Genomic DNA, 9581 nt, shown 5'->3' on the forward strand with positions numbered 1-9581 from the left:
ATCTCCCTCTGGTTTGCTGGTGCAGTGCTTGCCACTAACTTGCTTGGATGCCTCTCATCTTGTACTGCTTCTCCTCTCCCACAGTGAGAGGAGCCTTTCCTGTTAATCCCCCAAGCTTCCCGGGCTACAAGGCTGCTGTACCCAGTTTTTCTTCTGGATCAGCTATTTTGGTGTTTTTTTTTGGGGGTGATATTTTCTAGGCTTTCAGAGGTTAATAAGAGAGGGTGAGAATGACATACTTCTTACTCTGCCAATTTGGCTCCCAGAAGTACTTGATGGGGACTTTTCTCTTAGGGAGTTCATTGATGGCATGTTTAATTTTTTTTTCTGAAATGGGGTTATTTATGTATTTTATTTCATCTTCTGTTAATCTGGGCAATTTATATTTTTTGTAAATATTCATCCATTTTATTCAACAAAATAGGGGACTTCCAAACCTTCCTGATAAAAAAGACCAGAGCTCAACAAAAAATTTGATCTTCAAGTACAAGATTCAAGAGAGACATAAAAAGGTAAGTGGGACAGAAAGTTACAATATGTTGTTAATAAGGGCAAACTGTCTTCATCCCTACATGGGAAGATGACACTTGCAACTCTCTGAGAACTGTATTGTTATTACACCATTTTAAAGGAGTATACATAAAAGGGGTGGATATAAGTTGACTTTGATGTAATGATAAAAAAAATCTAATCAAGTAAGTGGATTAGTCTGATCTAAGAAAATGTACTGAGAAAGGAGGAGGCAGACAAGGGTAAATTACATTACAGGAAAAGACACAAAAATCTATTACAGCAGAGGGAAAGAAGGGAGGGGTGAGCATTGTTTGAACCTTACTCTCATCAGATTTGGCTCAAGAAGGGAATAACATAATCAGTTAGGTATAGAAATCTAACTTGCCCTATAGGCAGTAGGAGGGAAAAGGGGAAAGAAAAGGGAGGGGGATAAAAGGGAGAGAAGAAGCAGTAAGGGTAAAGGGGAAGAAAAGGGAAAGGGCTAATAGAAGGGAGGAGACTGAAGGAGCTGTGGTCAAAAGCAAAACACTAAGGGGGAAAGGAGAAAGGAGAAATAAAAGCATAAACAGGGGAAAAAAGGATGGAGAAAAAGACACAGATAGTAATCATAACTGTGAATGTGAATGGGATGAACTCTCCCATAAAATGGAAACAGATAGCAGAATGGATTAAAAACCATAATCCTATAATATGTTGTTTACAGGAAACACATTTGAAAAAGAGTGACACATACAGGGTAAAGGTAAAAGGCTGGAGCAGAATATATTATGCTTCAGCTGAAGTAAAAAAAGCAGGGGTAGCAATCCTGATCTCAGACAAAGCAAAAGCAAAAATAGATCTTATCAAAAGAGATAAGGAAGGAAACTACATCCTGCTAAAAGGCACCATAGACAATGAAGTAATATCATTACTAAACATATATGCACCAAATGATATAGCATCTAAATTCTTAGAGGAGAAGTTCAGGGAGTTACAGGAAGAAATAGACAGCAAAACTATACTAGTGGGGGACCTCAACCTCCCCCTCTCTGAACTAGATAAACCTAAAATAAACAAGAAAGAAGTTAAGGAGGTGAATAGAACATTAAAAAAGCTAGGTATGATAGACCTCTGGAGAAAACTGAATGGGGATAGAAAGAAATATACTTTTTTCTAGGCAGTACATGGCACATACACAAAAATTGACCACGTACTAGGGCAAAAACCTCACAATCATGCAGAAAGGCAGAAATATTAAATGCATCCTTTTCAGATCATGATGCAATAAAAATTATGTGTAATAAAGGGCCATGGAAAGATGGACTAAAAAATAATTGGAAATTAAATAATCTAACCCTAAAAACTGATTGGGTCAAATAATAAATCATAGAAACAATCAATAATTTCATTCAAGAGGATGACAATAATGAGACAACATATCAAAACTTATGGGAAATATTCATCCATTTCCCTCAGATGGCCAGATTTATTGGCATGCAGTTGGGCAATATAGCTCCTAATTAGTATTTTAATTTTCTCTTCATTGGTGATAAATTCACCCTTTTCATTTTTGATACTGGTAATTTGGTTTTCCTCTTTTTTTAAAAAAATAAAATTAATTAAGGTTTTCTATTTTATTGTTTTTTTCAACTAGCTCTTCATTTTATTTATTAGTTAAATAGTTTCCTTAATTTTAATTTTATTAATCCCTCCTTTGATTTTCATAATTTCTAATTTGGTATTTAATTGAGGATTTTTAATTTATTTTTTCTGGTTGCATGTCCAATTCATTGATCTCCTCTTTCTCTATTTTATTCATTTAAGGATATAGAGATATAAAATTAGATTATTTAGTTTCAAATTAATTTTTAGTCTATCTTTCCATGGTCCTTTATGATATATAATTTTTATTGATTCATGATATGAAAAAGATGCATTTAATATTTCTGCCTTTTTGCGTTTAATTGTGAGGTTTTCATGCCCAGTACATGGTTAATTTTTATGTATGTGTCATGTAATGCTGAGAAAAAGTGATATTCTTTTTTATCCCAGTTCAATTTTCTCCAGATCTAACTTTTCTAAAGTTCGATTTGCCTCCTTAACTTCTTTCTTGTCTATTTTGTGGTTAGATTTATCTAGTTCCGAGAGGGAAAAGTTGAGGTCCCCCACTAGTATAATTTTGCTGAATATTTTTTCCTGTAACTCCTTTAACTTCTTCTATAAGAATTTGGATGCTATACCACTCAGAGAATATATGTTTAGAATTGATATTACCTCATTTCTATGCTACCTTTTAGCGAGATGCAGTTTTCCTCTTTAATTCTTTTAATTAGATCTATTTTTGCTTTTACTTTGTCTGAGATCAAGAATGCTACCCTGGCTCTTTTTTTTTTTTTACTTTAGCTGGCACATAATATATTCTGCTCCAGCTTTTTTCCTTTACTCTGTGTGTATCTCTCTGCTTCATATGTGTTTCTTGTGAACAACATATTGTAGGATTCTGGTTTTTAATTCATTCTGGTATCCACTTTTATTTTATAGGAGAGTTCATCTCATTCACATTCACAGTTATAATTACTATGTCTTTCTCTCTATCCTCTTCCTCCCCTCCATTTATACGTTTCCTCTCTCTTTTCACCCCTTCCCTCCTCACCACTGCTTTGCTTCTGAGCACTTCCTCTGTTAATATCCCCTCCCTTCTATCAGCCCCCTTCCCTTTTCTTTCCCCTTTTCCCTCCTACTTCCCTATAGAATGTAATAGGTTTCTATAACCAATTGAATGTGCATGTTACACTCTCTTTGAGCTAAATGCAATGAAAGAAAGGTACAAACAATGCTCACCCCCTCCCTTCTTTCCCTCTATGATAATAAGTCTTTGTTTTTCGTTTTGTTTTGTTTTTAGGCAATTGGGGTTAAGTGACTTGCCCAAGGTCACACAGCTAGTAAGTGTCAAGTGTTTGGTCTGAGGCCGGATTTGAACTCAGGTACACCTGACTTCAGGGCTGGTGCTCTAACCACTGTGCCACCTAGATGCCCTTGATAATAGGTCTTTGCACTTTTTCCTGTGATATAATTTGTTTATTCTACCTCCCCCTTTCATCTTCTGCAAGTACAATACTTTTTTCCCACCCCTTAATTAATTATTTATTTTTGTCATCACATCAAATTCAAGCTATTCCCATACCCTCTAAGTATACCCCTTCTAAATGCCATAATAAAGAGATAGTTCTCAAGAGTAACAAGTATCATCTTCCCATGTAGGGATGTAAACTTTTTAACCTTATTGAATGACCTATTTTTCTTTCCTGTTTACCTTTTTATACTTCTCTTGAGTCTTATATTTGAAGATCAAATTTCCTATTCAGTTCTTTTTAAAATCATGAATGATTGAAAGTCCTCTACATCATTGAATTTTCATCTTTTCACCTGAAAGATTACACTCAATTTTGACAGATAGTTGGTTTTTGGTTGTGATCCAAGCTCCTTTGCCTTCTGGAATATCATATTTTAGGCACTGTGATCCTTGAACGTAGAAGCTGCTAAGTCCTGCCTAATCCTAACTATGGTCACATGATATTTAAATTGTTTCTTTCTAGGTGCTTGCAGTATTTTCTCCTTGACATAATTCTGGAATTTGTCTATGATATTCCTTGGAGTTTTCATCCAGGGGTCTCTTTCAGGAAGTGATCAGTGGGTTCTTTCAATGATATTTTACCTTTCTGTTCTTGCACCTCAGGACAGTTTTCCTTGATGATTTCCTGAAAGATGCTGTCCAAGCTCTTTTGTTTATCATGGTTTTCAGGTAGACCAATAATTTTTAAATTATCTCTCCTGGATCTATTTTCCAGGTCACTTGTTTTCCAGTGAGATATTTTACATTTTCTTCTATTTTTTCATTCCTTTCATTTTGTTTGACTGATTCTTGATGTCTCATAGAGTTAGTAGCTTCCACTTGCTCAATTCTAATTTTTAACAAATTGTTTTCTTCTATTAGATTTTGTACCTTCTTTTCTATTTGGCCAACTCTACTTTTTAAGGAATTGTTTTCTACAGCCAATTTGTGTCCTTCCTTTTCCAAGCTGTTTACTCTTCCATACTTCTTATTTATTTTCCCAATTTTTCTTCTGCCTCTCTTATTTAACTTTCAAAGTCCTTCTTGAGCTCTTCCAAGAAAGCTTTTTGGGTTTGAGACCAGTTCATATTCTCCTTTCAGATTTTAGATTTGTGTATATTGATAATGTTGCCCTCTTCTGAGTTTGTGTTTTGATCTTCCCTGTCCCCATAGAAACAGTCTATGGTCAGTGTTCATTTTTGCTTTTTGCTCATTTATTTGCCTATTTTGTGCCATTTCAAGTTGATGTCTCCTGCTGGAGCACAGGAGGCACTGTTCCAAGCTTCTTTTGCTGGGGTTCAGGAGCCTGGTTATTACCTTTGTGCCTGGGGGCCTCAGATGTGGGCTGCTGGAGGCTGTAGGATGTCTTACCTAGTGCTGAGCTGGGGTTCTAGTGGTGGTGTCTGGTGTGTGCTGAGGCAGGTGGAGTTTTTCTGTATTTCCTCAGGCCTGAGCTGAAGCACAGGGAGGTCTAGCTGCTGGAAGATGCCTGCTTGCTGTGGGCTGTGCTGAAGCACGTGAAGGTTTGCTGCTAGAGGACACCTGCCCACCCAGGACTGTGTCAACTTCCCTAAGTTGAAGTCTGCCAGTTGTTTTGCTGTGCTAAGGCACGTTGGTGGGGTGTGGGGTGTCCTAGTGTTGGCATTTGCCTGCTCTGCCACTCAGGGGCTGAGGATCTCCTGCTGGTTTGTTAAGGTGGAGCCTGCCACCGGCTTGTTGAGATGCTTCCTGTTCTAGACTGCAGTCCCCTTTTACCTGAGTGATAGGGACCTTACTTGCCAATCCTCTAAGTCTCCTGAATCAAAAGACTGGTCCTGTCTATGTTTCCACTGGCTCAAATATTCCAAGATCTGTTGTGTGATGCTGTTTTGTGGGAGTTCAGGGATAAAAATGGGAAAGAGACAGTGATCTACCGCTCACTCCACCTTCTTGGCTTCTGGAAATCTATCATACCCTTTAAAAGCTCAGTTCATGTGTAACAACATCTAGATAAAAAGATTGTTTTGTTTAATAGCATTTCTGTTACAATGCTCTCTCAAATTTTACAACATAAGAGCATTTAGAAATATGATAATAACACAAAAATCATATATTTAAAACCTGAAACAAAACTTCAGATGACATCAATTGCATTTCCAAATTATTGCATATAAAAGTCATTGATCTTATTACCTTTTTCATTTTAAAACCACTTTAGAGTTATCAGGTGTGGAACAATTACATTCCATTAAAGAGATAATAATAATACTATGGTGTTTAACATATGCCAGTCACTATGTAAGCACCTTAAAACCATTATATTATTTTGAATATCACAACAACCCTGGGAAGTGGGTGCCATTATTATTTTTCTTTTTACAGGTCAGGAAACTGGGGCAAACAGAGATGATAGTTTGCTGAAGAATACATAGCTAATTAATTTCTGCAACTGGAACGCAATTCAAGTTTCCATGCATTTTCCAATATTTTTAATACCTATATTTGGGAATCTGATCTGAGGTGAGAAGGGTTAACAAGGGGAAGGAGAGGATCTCTGAACTGGGGCGGCCACAGGAAATCTTTGGTTTAAACAGTCTTTTCTCTTCTTATGGTCAGAAATGCCAAGGAAGGATTAACAAGAGGTTGCTACAAGGTGCAAATCACTTACCTATTTTTCTGGGGATTCCCAAGTTTATTGGAAAGGAGGAAAAAGTAAATATTAAGTAGCTCCTGTTAGTATTTTGAAATTCAACCCAACAGCGGGCTGCGTAACTTGCAGGTTGGACAAACTGCCGAAGTCCAAGAGTTTCAACATTTCTTTGGTTTCAGGGTCCACTTCAATGATTTCCTGATCCAAAGCAGAGACCTCAGGGACATGGTTATCCCTCCTTTCTTCTTTCTGCAGCTTGATGGAGATACCTCTCGCAGGGTCTCTCTGGATCTCTTCCTCAGATGGGCAACATATTTTACTATCTTGTTGCAGAGTTTCTTGCTGGGGATGATGACGATTTTCCCCACGTGCTTGTGGCGTGAAGCCATTGCCCACGTGGCTGTAGTACTTTGTGATGATGACTCTTGCCCCCTTCTTCATGGTCTTGATCCAAACATGACCCATGTTGGCTCCAGAGGGTGAAGGGAAATAGTGCTTTTTAAAAATGGGAAAGATGGTGGCCTAATGATACCACATTCATACTGCAAAGTGTCAACTTCTGGAGTTCAGTCTAAGAAAAACACACAGAATTACACTGTATGTGTGTTTATTTCTCTCAAGCCAGCGGTCATGCATGCTGAGCTGTAATTGGGACTGAGCTTGCTTTGGGATTTAGCTGCATAGATTATAAAGCCATGAATCAAGGAAGGGCCCCAACTCAGGATGTCTGGCCTTATGTCAGCCAAGGTTACAGTTTCCAGTAAGCAAGGAAGTGCCCTGACTTCAGGATCTCTGCCTGTTTATTAGCCAGCATTACAGTTTTCAATAAAACAAGGAAGTGCCCTTGATTCAGGATGTTTGCATGCTTAATCGAGTCTTGTGGCTGTTGATACAGCAGAAGGATTTTGGGTTCACCCAGAGATAATCACAAAGAATATTGATATGTCAGTCAAGAAGGTCTCAAGTCATCTTCTTGATTGGCTAACGCAGGCTTTTGACCTTCTTCAGATGATGACAGGCTCAAGCAGGTCTCACAAATGCAAAAATCACTACATCTATTTTGAATTGGTCAAAAAATAGAAAAAAAGATTAATGAAATAGAAAATAGTACTCAAAACCCAGAAGCAATAATTGTTGTACAATGTTTACCAACAACAGTAGGGTAAGTAACTCACTATTTGAGGAAAAATCTGTGAAAATTGGAAAGAAGTATGAAAAAAATAAAGCTTAAATGAAGATATTGCATTACTTTGCAGAGTAAACTCCAAATGTATAGTTTGATTAAGTATAAAAGATCATATTATAAGCATATTAAAGGAGAGAAAAAAGATATTGTTTACTATCATGAGTATGCAAATTGTTTTTGACCCTTCAAGGGTTAGACATGATCACAATAGGCAAATGTAAATAATTTTATTTACATAAAATAGAAAAAAAATGCTTGCACCGACAAAATTGAAACAAATTGAACAAAAGTCATTGCCCTATGCATGTGCTCAAAGTCTATGAACAGATAATAATAAAAAAATAAAAATGAAAATAAAAACTCTCTAAATCACAAATGAGATAAACTAAAATTTAAATATTTCTAAAATTCTTCATTATGTGTACATTATATCACCTTTGTGCATTTTATCAGATTGGTAAAGATGACAATAAAGAAAACTGGTAATTGTTGGAATAGCTACAGGAAAGCAGGCAAAATAATTTTTGGGCACAGCTTCCAAAATGGCTTCTTTCACTCCAAAGTCTCCCTACTCTTTAAACTAACCTGCATATTCTTTACAGACTAAAATTCCTTAATGACTCCATTGTTTGGAACACTATTATCTGCTACATCTGGCTTAGTCATTTACTGTATAAGTTGTATAAGGCAGAACTATATCTTATACTTTTCTGTTTTGCCCATTAAGGACACAAAAGCTGCTAGGTAGTGTAGTTTGGCTCATTGGTTAGTTAGTACAATATTTTGTTTATGATATTGCATCATGTTGTTTTTATTGTTCAGTCTTTTTTCAATCCTGTCTGACTACTCGTGACCCCATTTTTGGAGGGTTTTTTTTGGCAAAGATACTGCAGTGGTTTGCCATTCCCATCTCCAGCTCATTATACAGATGAGGAACTGAGGCAAACAGGGCTAAGTGACTTGTATAGGGTCACATAGCTAGGAAGTGTTTGAGGCCAGAATTGAACTCATGAAGATAAGTCTTCCTGATTCCAAGCCCAGTGCTCTACACACTGTGCTACCTATTGTCTATTGTGTCATATTGGAGTTCTAATTTAAAATGTGAAGTACAATAACACAGTAAAGTTTAAGACATTCTCATATTTGCCAATGGCCTTTAAGAAATTAGTGTCTTGAGGTAGTTTTATTCATATTATTAACAGTTTTTATACACTATTCATTTACTAAAGATATCTAATACAAACTCTCTCTTATTTCTAATGTGCTAGAAATATACGGATTCTTCATGATTGACATCATAGTCATCTTCTTGTGGTTAAATAGCCTTCATGGTTTTCATGTAATTTAGTCATAATTAGAGAAAGTACTTAAAAAACTTGAAAGACTTAAGAAGCCCATGTGAACTCTGAGGGATTCTTATCCCAACTTCAACTTACTCATACTCAAAGTAGTGTGTTCCACCTTTAGTAGGTCTAATTGTTATGACTTTTTTTCTCTTATATCAAGCTGTAAATTGCTTCATTATGACTCCTAGTCATTGTTCCTAATTATTACCTCAGAAGTCAAGCAGAATGCGTCTGTTCTTTCTTTCATGCGACAATATTTTGAGTACTTGAAAACAGCTAATATCCTTACTCTAACTTTATTAAGTTTTTTACCATGCTATTTACCATCAAACAGGAAAGGATTATTTATCTTTTATTTTCATATCAGCGAGTAAATTGTGACTTGTGTTATGTTTGAAAATATATAAAGTTCACCAAATTAAAACATTTCACTTCTTTCAAATGCCACAGGAGTCTTGACAACAGAAAAAGAATAACGTTTTTATCTGGCATACTTCTCTACAATAATTCTTTGTACAATTAGCATCAGAAATGTGAATGAAGCACTATAGGATGCCATAATTATGGTAATAATTATATATAATGATGTTGTTGTTGCCTTCAAAGAAAAATGAGGTGGAAAGCTAAAATTAAATAGGTGTGTGTCCCCCAGTCACCTAATTAAGAGAAATAGAAACCTTTGATCTGAAGTGATGATATCATTTCCTAACAGTGAAATTAAAAATACTCTACTCCATTATGTTATACTCATTATCATTTTTATTATGTTTTCCTATCAATCTCTTTCATATTGGGGGTTACTTTAATTCCTTTTCT

General features: G+C 36.0%; 1 pseudogene; it reads right to left on the minus strand.

The window, feature by feature from the left end:
* Positions 1–6302: 6302 nt before the first annotated feature.
* LOC110209226 (small ribosomal subunit protein eS17 pseudogene) lies at positions 6303–6698 on the minus strand (annotated as a pseudogene).
* Between the last annotated feature and the right edge of the window lie 2883 nt (positions 6699–9581).

Source organism: Phascolarctos cinereus, unplaced genomic scaffold (assembly GCF_003287225.1).
Source record: "Phascolarctos cinereus isolate Bilbo 61053 unplaced genomic scaffold, phaCin_HiC Scaffold_7;HRSCAF=346, whole genome shotgun sequence".
NCBI classification, from domain to species: domain Eukaryota; kingdom Metazoa; phylum Chordata; class Mammalia; order Diprotodontia; family Phascolarctidae; genus Phascolarctos; species Phascolarctos cinereus.